This window comes from Sciurus vulgaris (assembly GCF_902686455.1).
Source record: "Sciurus vulgaris genome assembly, chromosome: 2".
Lineage (NCBI taxonomy): Eukaryota > Metazoa > Chordata > Mammalia > Rodentia > Sciuridae > Sciurus > Sciurus vulgaris.
In genome coordinates this window covers 176,721,032-176,734,285 of record NC_136462.1, presented here as the reverse complement: position 1 = coordinate 176,734,285, position 13,254 = coordinate 176,721,032, and the positions used below count along the sequence as shown (strand labels likewise).

General features: G+C 51.5%; 1 long non-coding RNA gene across 2 annotated transcripts; it reads right to left on the bottom strand.

Annotated features, from left to right (window-relative positions):
• Positions 1-6,726: 6,726 nt before the first annotated feature.
• On the bottom strand, positions 6,727-11,985 carry LOC306653133. Of its 2 annotated transcripts, none has more exons than XR_013761646.1 (3): positions 11,725-11,985; positions 10,790-10,930; positions 6,727-9,751 (listed from the first exon to the last, which is right to left on the bottom strand). It is a non-coding gene; the product is annotated as an uncharacterized lncRNA (long non-coding RNA). The 2 variants fall into 2 exon arrangements; XR_013761647.1 differs by having other exon boundaries at positions 6,727-9,683.
• Between the last annotated feature and the right edge of the window lie 1,269 nt (positions 11,986-13,254).

Genomic DNA, 13,254 nt, shown 5'->3' with positions numbered 1-13,254 from the left:
GTTGTTCAGGGTGCTGAGGTTTTGAGCCAGGGCCTCATCCATGCTAGACAAGCACCCTACCACCCCTTACAGGGGATATTTCAGAGCCATGAAACTATTCTGTATGGTACCCTAGTGACAGACTGATATTTCTGATAAGGATTTAATATTCAGAAGGTATGAAGAACTTTATACAATCCCTTTGTTGTTACCCACGTGTCCAAAGTCACAAACATAATTGCATTACGCATTCGATTGCCCATAATGTGTAATATAAATTATGAATTGGTAATACAAATTCGATCATCTCACTGAAGGGCACAGGAAATAGAGGTGCTAACTTCGGAAATGACGGTAAACTAGAAGACTTAGATGTGTTCATAGCACTGTGCTCTAGTTGGTAAAGTTATTTCTCACAGGGATACAGGTTGACAACTCTGAAACCCAAGTACCTGTGTACTGGAATGGAAGGATTAAGAAAATGAATGGCAGGTGGCAGGGGCCAGACTTGTCACTGTTGAGGCTGGGAACAACCAAGGGGAAAAGGATGAAAAGAGATGTGCGCATGGGTTAAAACTGGACACAGGGGCATAAGCTCATGTCCAGCTTAATATAAAAATGGAATGTGTGCATACGTGAGCTGTATACATACATACCTACATACATATGTTTCCTAGTGCAGCCCAATGAGAGTGGGTCCCTAGTAGCAAGGAGCACACTTGGCCCCCAGATCTTAGTTTTGAGTCCCATTCTCCAATTAAAGGAATCAGGGCTGCTTGAACAAATGGTGGATTCTAGAACCGGGATGAATATATACAAGATGAACCTGGAGCATCTTTGAGTGCTCAAAAAAAAAAAAAAAAAAAAAAAAAAACCAAAACAACAGAGATATGTCAAAGAGACACAGGGACCAACAGAAAGAGCTCTCGGTAGTCAAAACTGAAACAATTGGAAGGGTGGAATAAATGACAGTGTTAGACTATGAGTCAAAGTGTGTGATACATATCCATGAGTGCACATCGATGGAATAAATTATGGAATAAATAACAGAAGAATTCCAAATAACCTCTGTAGATACTTCCCCCTCTAGGAGGTAGAGTGTAATTCTCCATCCTTGCAGGGGGGCTACCCATGGCAACTTCCTGGCACAGGTGTCATTTGGAAAGGGAATGGGGGTTCAGTTACAGTGGCAAGACCTGCGAACCCTGCCCCAGCGGGTGAGGACTCAGCATTAGTGGTAAGTGACGCTGATGGCACGTTTTCTTGACAGGATGTGTTGAGAAGGACCCATGGCCTCTGTGGTCTTCAGCCCCAAAGCCCATACCCCAGTCTGATCACCGGAAACACATCTGACAATCCCAAATTGTAGGACATCTACAGAATGCCTGACCAGTTCTCCCCAAAACTGTCAAGGTCATCAAAAACAAGAAAAGTCTGAGAGGCACCTATGGAGATATGACGGCTGAATGCGATGTAGTGTCCTGGGTGGGAGCCTGGTAAAGAAGAGGCGTGGAGGAAAAACCAGTAAAATCTGAATAAAGTATGACCTTTAGCTAATGCGATAATGAACCAGTATTGGTTCTTGAGTTGTGGTAAATGCACCAGAATAATATGTCAACAATAGAGGAAACTGGGTGAGGGATTATAGAAATTCTGTAATTTTTTTGTGCAGAATTTCTATAGACCTACAATTAAAATCCTAAAAGAAAAATTCATTCTAAAATAAAAATTGTCTTTAAATGTATTTTTGGTGGGGGATGATGTTAGGGAGAGTCGTCTTATACTCAGATACAGTCCCTTCTGCCATTTTTAATGTTTTTAGCAGTGCACATTTTTAATGTTTCATGGCTAGACATACTGGTGGGGCCCATCCTGGCATAATCACACATGCACAGAATAAAATGTGTTCCACTGCAGGTCCAGGGGCTCCTCCCTCCCTCCCCCTTTGCCCTCACCCGGTTTCCCCTCCTCCACTCCACTGGCCATCTATTGTTGTCTGTGTAAATTGGTACTTTGCAGACTTGTGTAAAGGTGGATGCCACCATGGCACATTCACACACGCACATGGCATAATTTGATGCATCCTTAGTGGCCACTGCGTCGCGCCCTTGGCAAAGGACTTTGCCCGTTCCTCCCTGGGAAGAGTGGTTTCTGTTTCCCCACCTCTTGGCTCTGGCCTTGAGGCTTGCTTGCGATAAGATGCTAAGGAAGTAAACTCACCTCGGAGTCTCAGGAGGCCTTGGTGTGTTGCTGGATGTGGGGGACCCTGGACCCATGCACCCCTCATAGCACAGCCCAGAACTAGCCCTTTGCCAGACATGCAACTGAGACCACCTGAGACCACCTAGCCTCTCCCTGCACCTCCCTGGCTGATCCCAGACAAGGAGCTAAGGCAAAATTAGCCAAGCTTGGCCCAGATCAGCAGTGCTATCATCCAGCTGACTCTTCAGAGCAATAACAAGAGTTTTCTGTTCAAAGTCATTGAGTTTGGGAGTAGTTTGTTACATAGCGATACCTGTGATTCACTGGAACCTGGGTATTACAATAGACAAAATTATTTGTTGTGGCATTGTGATTATAAACGATTAGGAGCAGCTTCAGGTTCATCAACAGAAGACTGATGGAATAATGTTAGGAGCTCCGCAGAATGGAATATTACATAACCATGCAACAGAATGAGGCCACTTATGGAACCAATACAGAACAAATTCCATGGTACGTTTTTACGTGAAGCTGCTAGATGCAGAAAAGTACGTCATGCAGAGGAAGTTCCTGGCCCTGTGAAATGTCTGCGCATCCTCCCCAACTCTGGGAGGATGCACGGGCACAGAACAATGGCTGCCTCTAGGAAGAGGAACCGGTGGCTGATGAAAGAGTCCAAGGGAGACTTCCCTTTCCTCTTTTTTTTTTTTTTTTTTTTTTTTTTTTTGAATCATGTAAATGTGTTATCTATTCAAAAATAAATAAAAGCAAAATGTAGAACCTCCGGTGCCTTTCAAACTCAAGAGTTTATTATTCTGTTTCCAAGATTCCCAAGATCCGCAGGGACCACAAATAGCAACACAGGACGAGCCCCGTTTCCCCCTCGCCCCGTGCCTCCCTCTCCCTCTCTCCCCGCCCCTCCTCCCTGGCAAACAGCTCCCATCTCCTGCCTAGTGCAGCAGCTTCCTTGTTTTGAAGCTTCACGGGGCCAGCACAACCTCGTCTGCCACTGGAGGGCAGCGCGGGGCTTCCTTCCCAGGGAGGGACTGTGGGTCTGTGCCCAGAACGGCAGGCTGGCTCTTTGAGAAGAGGTTTGGCCTTTACGGTAAAGAAGAAGAAAAAAAAAAGGTCTCAAAGCTCAGCGTGGGTTTAAACCCCACCCGCAGAACCTCAATCCAGGCCAGTCATTACCCTTCCAGTCCCAGGCCAGGCAGAGCGATGGAGATCTAGATGACCCACAGCTCCGTGTCCCTCCCCTCCTCTCCTCAGCTCTGTCAAACCATTTGTGAACTTGCCCTTCAGGCTGCTGAAAATTAGCAATCTCTATAATCAGGCCCCCTGGAGGGTTCCATTCACTCCCTGCGTGATCTTGAGAAAGCCCCCTTCCTACCCCGAGCGACTCCACATCTGTAAACTGGGAATGGTGGTTTTAAGAAAGAATTAAGGACTTGACTTGGGACTTTGCACTAAGCACCTTGCAGACTGTGTTATGCCCCATTTTACAGAAAAGGAAGCTGAGGCCTCTGAGAGGCAGAGGCACTTGCTCCTGGTTACACGCTGGTAAGTGGCTAGCAGAATTTGAATCCAGATTTCTCCAGCTCCTACCCCCCTGCTCAGACCACTTAACTTATCTCGCCCCCAAGAGCTGTCTGGAGGGTTTTCAAACGGGAGGTAGATGAGAAAAAGCTTTGGAACGCGGCAATGGAGCCCATATTAACCGAGCCCTCTGCGTGCCAGGCACGGAAAAGCCTGTTTTTCCTGGAGATAGGTGTTGTGGCATTCCTGGGCCAGGTTGGCCAGGCCGGGAGACCGGGGCTTAGAGTGACTCAGCCCCGCGGTTGTGGGTGGAGTGGGCCGGGTCGTAAGACCTAGCGTTGCCACCGGCTGGGCCCCTACGGCCCGGCTCCTCTGCGCTCCCAGGGGCGGGTTCCGGGGGCCACCGCACCGAGGCACTGCGCCCTGCTCTCGCGCCTCCTTAAATGGTCCGGAGGACTCTGCGGAAGCGCCCTCGCCACCGGCCGGGGAGGAGGCGGGGTGCGGGGCCACTCGGACCGCAGCGCCCGCCTCCGGTCAGCCGAGCAAGGTTTCGGACGGGTTCCCTGCCCCACTCCTTCCCCGCCCCGGAGAGGCGCACAGCTGTGGGGCGCTGGAGCGCCAGACGCACCCTCCAATTCGTCCTTTTTGCAAACTGAGTTCCTGTTTTCATGCAAATGCCTTTGTTCCCGCGCCGGGGACTGGAGGACCAAACCGCAGCTGAGGAGGGCTGGGCGCCGCTTTTCCGCCTCGCTTCTATTTGGCCTGAAAGACTTAAACGCGCCGGGAACAAAAAGGCCGGTGCGCGGCAGCGGCGCACCAGCCCGGCTCCTCTAGCGGCTGCCGGAGGCGGCGGCGCGGGCTGGTCCCCGCAGGCCCTCTCTTCGCATCACCCAGGACGAGGGGCCTCCCGCCCCTGCCTCGGTTTCCCCAGATGCACTGGGAGATGTTTTGCATAAGGGCTCAACCCCGTGCCAGCTCCTTGCTGGAATTCCTTTATCCAGGCTCTGTGGGAGGCGGCGGTGCAGCCGAGGAGACTGCTGGGAGGGAAGTCGCCTTTCAGAGAGGGAAGGAAGACAGACAGACACCGATCCTTGGAATAGCAACATGTGTTCCTATCAGAGCAAACAAATGCAGCGCTTGTGCCATCCTCTGTTCTAAATATTACGTACACGTTCCCGCGTGGAATCGCCTCGTCATAAACCTATGAGATTAATTCTCACCTCTTTTTACAGAGAGGAACTTGGACGTTGAATCTTCTATTCCAAGGAAATAGGAAGCTGAGCAATATACTCAGGGGAAAATCGATCCAACCACATACTGAGGTGCCAGCAGATGGTGGAGCCTGGGTTTGGACCCAGATAGTTCAGCTCCAGGTGGAGCCCTTGGATCACTCCATTGTGTACTTGTGGCTGTGCCAGGAAGAAGGGCAAAGGCTGACAGGTCATCATGCTCCAGAGAGGCAGGGCTGGAGGAGAGCTCCTTCCCCACGGGTGCCAGCCAACATCTCTATGCATGGGGCCACTTTGTTGAGGCCTGAACAGCGACAGGATCCAGCCAGGCAAAGAGTTGGCACTCGAGGCGGAGGGCACAGTGAGGGCAAAGGCCTCAAGGTGGAGGGATGGACTGAGCATTTCATGAACACAAGGGTGGTCCAGGGGGACTTGCCTGCCCTTGAGGCCAGTTAGGGAGAGCTGCAGAAGACCAATGACCCAGGAGGTTGGACGTGGTCAGAAACCGGGTGGGCAGGCTTGGAAGACCCAGCAGAGAGCTGGGGGGAGCTGCACTGTGCCCAGTGGTGCTCTGGTGTGGATGGGTAGAGGGGTCCCTCCCTGCTGTGCCCACTAGACTTGGAGAAGGCCTTAAATACCCCCCTCATATCTGGCCTTCTGGCTTCCAGGAGGTTGGCATTGACATTCACCACATCCCCAGCCTTGTCTCCAACACAGACTTGGAAATGTCAGATCAACTAAGCCCTCGGTCTTAGCAGGGCTGAGTCTGGGGCTTACACTGCAGAGGTGGCTCCCCACCTTCTGGGGGCAGGGATGGCATCTGCCTGATCTACTCATGGATACCCAGCACCTGGGCAAGGGGCACCCTGCTCAACAGACCTCTACCCATCTTCCAACAGCACACACCCCACAGTGCTGGGGGGGGGGGGGGGGGACACACCTGCCCAAGCCTACATCCTCTTTCTAGACTATTCCAGGTTCCTGGGATCTTTGAGTTCCCTGCCCCAAGGTCCCAGGCCAGCTGCTGGGCCTCTTCCTGGTTTGCTTTCTGGCCTCTGGTGTGGCCATGGGTCACTATGCAGTGTGGGATGTGGGTGGAGCTGGGGCATGCAGCCTGGGATGTCCATACACATGCCGGGATGGAGCAGACCGTGAAAAGGGAAGGAGGTGGACTGGGGGGAGGGCAGGGCGGGACCAGCTCTCCATACCCATCTCCTTGCAGCCTCTGACAAGCCTGAGGCGTCTACATTGAACCTGGTCCTCCAGGCAGTTGTGCAGTTCCACTTACCCAGCAGAAGGACAGAACATTTTTTCTAAGCACAGCATTAGCTTGATTTATAACTTATAAATATTTAGATTTAGGGGTGAGTGGGCACCAGCCTCACCAGGATTAGGAGTGGGTGTGGCCCAGCGCATAGGAGATCTTCAATCCTTATCAAATAGATGGATTAATCTCATTTAATTTAATCCTCACACAGACTCTGTGGGGGAAATCACAACGTCTGTGTTTTATTGATGAGGAAACTAAGTCTTGGAGAGATTTAGTGACTGGCCCAATTCGTCAAGTTAGAAAGTAACAGGGCTGAGCCGATGGCCCCAACGTGTCTGGTTCCAAAATCGATTGCAGTCGGTTCATGACAAGCTTGCACCCATTATGATGTGTTAAGTGGATTATAAATGTTTGCACATGTCATTAATTGGTCTTCGGAGACATAAGCACTGCTTACAGTACACCTGCCCCTCTTGATGCAGGCTCACTCCTCAGGTACCTTCGGGAGGCCAGAAGGAGAAGATAAATGCTCCATTTTACATTGGTGGGTAAACTGAGGCCCCAACAATAACCGAAGTGTCGTCATGGCTCAAACAAACAAGGTTTATTTGTCTCGTGCAGTAAGAAGGGAGGAGGGAGCCAGGCCAGGGCTGGATTGGTGCTGTCAGCAGACAACTTCCACCCACTGGTCTGGGTTCATTGTGTATCACCACCTTACAAACTGCCCCCAAACTACAACCATTTTATTTTTTACCACTTCGTGAGTCAGAAACGTGGACAGGGCTCAGTCGGATGATCTGTCAAGGATCCATGGAGTCGGAACGACGAGAGTCACTCAGTCACATTTGACCAATGCTTGAGCCCATCTGGAGGATCCAGATGGTTCTGTTTGGTTCCCTGGTGATTTATTGGGGTACAGGAATGCTGAGGTCAGCTGAGTCCCTCTTCATATAGACTCGGGGTCTCTCCAGGGAGCCACTCCAGCAGGGTAGCTGACCTTGTCCACGGCAGCTCATGGCTTTAAGAGGGCCATGGCAGAAGGGGCCAGTCCCTTTAAGGTTAGGCCTAGAAGTGACTTAGCATCATCTTCACCATACTCTATTGGTCAAAGTAATCACAGTCCATCCCAGATTCAAATGCAGGGAAAATAGACTCTTCCTCTGCAGGACTTTTTAATGCACCACATGGCCCAAGATGGCTGCTCGAGAGGTAGCCATCACATCTCATATTCTGGCTAGCAAGAAGAAAGAGAGGCACAAGGTGTTTACCCTCTATTTAAAGACATATTCTAGAATTTACTTACAACATTGCCCACTCTTTGGAACTCACATGGCCATACCTAGTTCTAGCTTCAAGGGAAGCTAGCAACTAGTGTCTACTCCAGGATGACATGTGCTCAGCTTAAAATTAGGGATTCCATTGACTAAGGAAGAAGAGGAGTGTGGGTACTGAGGAAGAACTAGAAATTTGTTCCACCATGGAATTATTATTACTATTTTTTTGCTACCAACAGCCAAACACATTCCCAGCAGATATGTGTCACTATCTCTCTGTCCCTCCTACTACATCCCCCACACTGTCATCAAAATCATCTTGCCTTTATTATTATGTCTTGTGTTCCTAAAAGGCAAATCTTCTGATCATTCCCATGCCAACAGCAAGGATCTGAAGTTTTTCTTGTGAGGACCATGAGATTGTCATTCTTGAAACGACAGTAATGGCACTCACCGCACAGCCGGCAATGCACCAAGCTCCCTACCCACGCATCTCACTCAGTTGGCACCCTAACCCTTGGAGGAAGGATCACAGGTGAGGAAACAGAGAGGTCAGCCACCTTGACCCAGGTCACGCAGGGAGAAGGTGAAGACTCAGATGCGTGCTGACCTGCCTGCTCCTGGGAAGCCAGCACCTGCTGATGGAAGACATCCATGGAGAACCAACAGGGCCAGACTTGGTGTGTGTTCTGGTGGACACACAGGTGAGCCAAGAGCCTTGGGTGGAAAAGCCTGAATCCAGACCAATGAACTGAGTCTCCTTCCACCTCCAGCTCCAAAGTACTCTTCTGACTGCAGTTTTTACCTTTGTTCAAGAACCCACAGCAAAGCCCAGAACTTCTCAAGTTCAATTTTGCCCCTGCAGAGAGGAAGGGGGAGGAGAAAGAGAGAGACAAACCTAGGTTCAAATCCTGGTTCGTCCCTTTTATTGAGTCTCAGTTTCTGCATCTGTCAAATGGGGGGAATAGTCTCTGCTCTGTTAGCCAATCAAAATGCTGAGGACCACATAGGAGGAGGGCTGAGGCAGCCTCCCCTGGAGCCCCAGGGGGCTGCAACCCCCACTTCAACAGCATCATCTCCTGGAGGGCCAGGAGATCTGGGGTTTGCAGCAAGGTCAAGACTAGCACAGTACCATCTGCAGGGCTCCTGCTCATAGCCTCACTGAGGAAGTGGCCCGGGGCCAGCATTTCACACGGTGCCCTGTTGGGGATGGGGTGACCAAGACCACTGGTTCTGGAGTCAGACAAACCAGTGTTTGAACCAGCTCCAGTCTTTACTGGCTGAAGGGCCTTTGGAAAGGCCACGGAGAAATCTCCGTACCTCCGTTCTCACATCTACGAGGTAGGACTGACAAGAGGCCCTATCTCTTTAGGATTCTGTTAGGAATCAAGGGAGAATGTGCCTTGAAAGTACCCAACTGAATGCAGATGAACTGATCGACCAGTGGTCATAACTACACCGACTGGCATTTTTTGGGTCCTCATTAAATTCTGTGCTATGAACAGTTCATCCATTAGCTTATGCATTCCTTACCACAACCCTAAGATGTTAAGTAACATTATTATTTCCTCCTGATTGATGTAAAGATGGGCATACAGTGAGGTCCAACAAGATGCCTGAGCCCACACGGTGGGAAACGGTGGAGGTCGAACCTGAACCGGATCCCAGGTGGTCTGATCCAGAGTCCGTCTCCATCATAGGCCACACGGATAGGATGAACGCCATCCTTCCCCTTGCTGACTCTGCGGGCACACCGTCGCCACGACCACCTCAACACTGATTGGAGCAGGAGGCGCCGCCTGACCCAAAGGCTGCCCGCCAAGTTGCCTGGTTTGCAGCGCCATCCCGCGAGGCGGCTCAGACCCTGAAGCCTAAGCCCTGCAGCTGAGTGACCGTGAACGAACTCGTCTCCTGCGCATTGGGTCCCGCAGGCTTTTCCAGGGGCTCCACTCTGTTCTCTGATGTCTGGCCGAAAGGCCTGCCCATTTTCCAACCACTCCTGTGTCTCCGGGTCTGCCCTCTGCATAGCCTGCCGGTGAGGAGGCCCCAGAGACCTGCTCCGTCTACAGTGATGCCCTTCGTGGTCACTGCCCTGCGGGTGACTCCAGGCCAGTCCTGTCCCTGGCACTGCAGACTCACGTCCAGCTACCGACTTGATATCCCCTTTCGAGTCACAGGCACGTCACGTGAGACCTGGCTGAGACACACACCCGATGTGCCAATAGGTACCTGGGACCACTTTTCTGTAGTTTGAAAACTTCCTTAAAAAATAAAAAAGAAGAAGAAGAAGAAAGAGGGAAGAAAGGAAGGAAGGAGGGAGGGAGGAAGAAAGCAGGATGTGGTGGCACACGCCTGTAATCCCAGCGGCTCAGGAGGCTGAGGCAGGAGGATCGTGAGTTCAAAGCCAGCCTCAGCCAAAGTGAGTTGCTAAGCAACGCAGTGAGACCCTGTCTCTAAATAAAATACAAAATAGGGCTGGGGAGGTGGCTCAGTGGTCAAGTGCCCCAGAGTTCAATACCCAGTACCTGCCCCCTGCAAAAAAAAAGAGAGAGAGAGAGAGATTGTTTTTTCCCCCAAGTCCTTTCTAACCCTGGCACATCCCCAGAGGACTTCCTGTCGCCCCTCTTCCCCACCGTCACCCACCCCAGAACTTCTTTGTTCCCCTCACCTCAGGTTTGAGAAGACAGCAGCTCAGCTCTGCTCACCGCTGCCTGTCAGCATACTGGAGTCATCTGGGGACACCGAAAACCTTTGATACCCAGGTGCCCACCCACCCCACCACCCCACCCACACACACTAACTCAGATTGGGGTCCAGATTGCTCTGGTGGCGGGTGCTGGGTATGGATTGTCACAAAATGCTCCCCAGATGGTCCTGGCCTTAGCCGGAGTTCAACAAGCACTGTGACAACCCAGACTCACCCTGGTCCCTCAGGGCCCTCAGGGGCCGCTTGTTAACCAGGCCCAGCCTCCTCAGAAGGCAGTGTAGCAACTCTGTTTTTTTGGGAGGGGGGAGGACTGGGGATTGAACCAGGGGTGCTTTGCCACTGAGCTACATCCCCGACCCTTTTTATTTTTGAGACAAGGCCTCCTTTAGTTGTCGAGGCTGTTCTGGAACCTGCAGTCCTCCTACCTCAGCCTCCCGAGGATGGCAGGCGTGCCCCACGTGCCCCTTAGCCTCGTCTTTTGTTTCCTGACCACATCCCTGGGGCTAAAGGACTGGAAGAAACATTTCCTCCGACCCAGACAATGAGCTCCATTCACCACCAGGACTCCTGGAGGAGGACATTTCCCCCTTACCTTATGCAACGCGGGTTCGGGTTCACCGTTGCCATTTGGGGAGCGCAGAGAAGCACATGGGACCGGCCACAGCCTAGCTTAGGACCCAGGAATCCGTGGGCAGAAAGGAGCCATTGTCCCCTCCTCACTTTAAGGGAACAGCTAAAAAACACATTCAGAGGGTTCTGATGATAATGAATATGCTAATGTGATTTCCATCAGGCGCTGCCGCTACCTCCTAAAACGGTTTCTGACCTTCCTCATGGATTCAAAGCTTCCATTGAAGTCGACGGGGGATTTGGGTGAAAATAACATGAAAGTTTTCACTTGAATGGACAGAACTGGGGAGTAGTGAATTAAAGGTGCGTTTCACATTGGCCCTAACAGCACCGACCTTGAGGGGGAGGCGCTGGCTCCAGTAGGTTCTGCGTGGACCTCCTGGCCAGGTAGCTCTTGCCTTCTGGTGGGTGGAGCGAGCTTTAACCCTCTTGGATGACAAATAAGCTCTGGAGACCTGGGCTCCACTCATTGGCTGGGTGACCTTGGGCAGGGCAAATCACCTCTCTGATTAAACTCAACTTCCCCTTCTGTAAAATGGCATGACACAAGCTTTCTTAGCATTTTGGCTTCCCAGATGACAAGAGAAGCCAGTATGTGGGCGGGATTAGGGAAGTGCCTTGCCTCTCCTCACCCTCCCACCCAGGCGGGGCCGCAGCAAGGGTGTGGAGACCCCAGGACCTTCCTTCCTTCATCCAGCCTCTGTTTGTGAGGCATTTCCTGGGTGTCAGGCTCCGTTTGGGTGCTGGAGATCCAGCTGTGAACAAAACAGACAACTCAGCTCTGAATGGGACCGCCACTCTAGAGGGAGAGGCGGCACGGAGCGTGGGAACAGAGGAAGACTACCCTGGTGCCCTGGAGAAGAAGGGAAGGAGGCAGAGTTTTAGAATCAGACGGACCCGAATCGGAATCCCAGCCCGCCCTGGCCGGCCGTGTGACCCTAAGGAAGGTGCTTTTCCCTCCAGCACTCTCCTCCTGTGTGAAGATCCATCCATCATTCCTCCATCCACTAAACCAATATTTAGAAAACTCCGTCTTGTGTCAAGCACTGCTTTGAGGGCTGGGGGGCCACGATGAATGGAGCAGACGAAAATTCCTGTCCTTGGAGACTTAAAATCTGGAAAGAGAAACAGACACTCAACAAACATAGTCATTCCGCAGTATCCCAGAGGGATGGCTTCCAGGACCCCCGTGGATACCAAAGTCCACAGATGCTCAGTCGTTTCTATGAAATGGTGGGGTATTTGTACCCCTGCATACTTTAAATCATTTCTGGATTAATTATAAGCCCAAATTAAATAATTAGAATAACTATAAGTAGCTGTCATGCTGTATTGTTTAGGTAATAATGACAAGAAAGATCTTATTTTAAACAATTTCACTCTGCAGTGAAATCTGTGACTGTGGAACCCATCGATACAAGAGGCCAGCTGTACACCTCTTAAAAAAATACTAAAGCTAGGGCAGGAGGTTGAGAATGGCGAAGAAGGGTGTTATTTTACGCAGGGTTGTCAGGGAAGGCCTCTCCAAGGAGGTAACATTTCAACTGGGACCAGAAGAACATAGGGGAGTAAGCTGCCTGGGAGGAAGAACATTTCCAGCCAGAGAGTTGGCAAGGGCAAAGACCCTGGGGCAGGACCATGCTTGGCTATTGCAAAGAATCAGAGACTCAGTATAGCACTTGTTCAATAGAGAGCACTTATTATTTGTACCCCTTTCAAGAAAGTTGGGGCGAAGCTAGCTTCCACCATCATGAAAGGTCTTGGAGGCCCTGGAGGTTGGCGACTTTTTAGTTCCCGTTCTCTCTTGTTTTTCTGAGTGATGACAAGCCTGCCCAGCCCCCAGTCCTCCTGCTAGCGGGCCTCTCTGCCTCCAATCCAAAGGGAAGCCACAGGAATGTGTGACGTGGAGGTGCCGGGGAGGGGGCATGGCGTGAATGATGGCCATTAAAGACAATGGCAGCCACTCGAATTCCTTCGCTTCCACAGCCTTGAGATTAGAAGCCCAGGAAATGCAGTACCTCGCCAAGATGCACCTCCATCTGGGGTAGAAGGAGACATCTGCTAAACAGCTGCATGTTGTTTGAGAGCTGGCACTTAATTAAATTACTCAGCTCTGGCTTGGGCAGGCGGAGCTGAGCGGAAGGGGCTGGCCACCCCTGCCCCCAGGGGCCCAGACTCCTCTCCCCAGCATCCCTCCAGCCGCCCCCGCCAGCCATGGGTCCCAGGCAGTCCACACTCACTGGTGCGTCCTCCTCATCTTCACCTGGCTCCTCCAAGAGTCCCAACTCAAACCTCAGCATCTCTTCCAAGAGGTCTCCACTCGCCTCCCAGGGACCGGCAATGACCTCCCGTGAGCTCTTGCGAGCTTTGGGCATTCCTGGACCGGAGCTCTGGACCACGGCCTCGCACCCTGTTGTACCCTGCTGT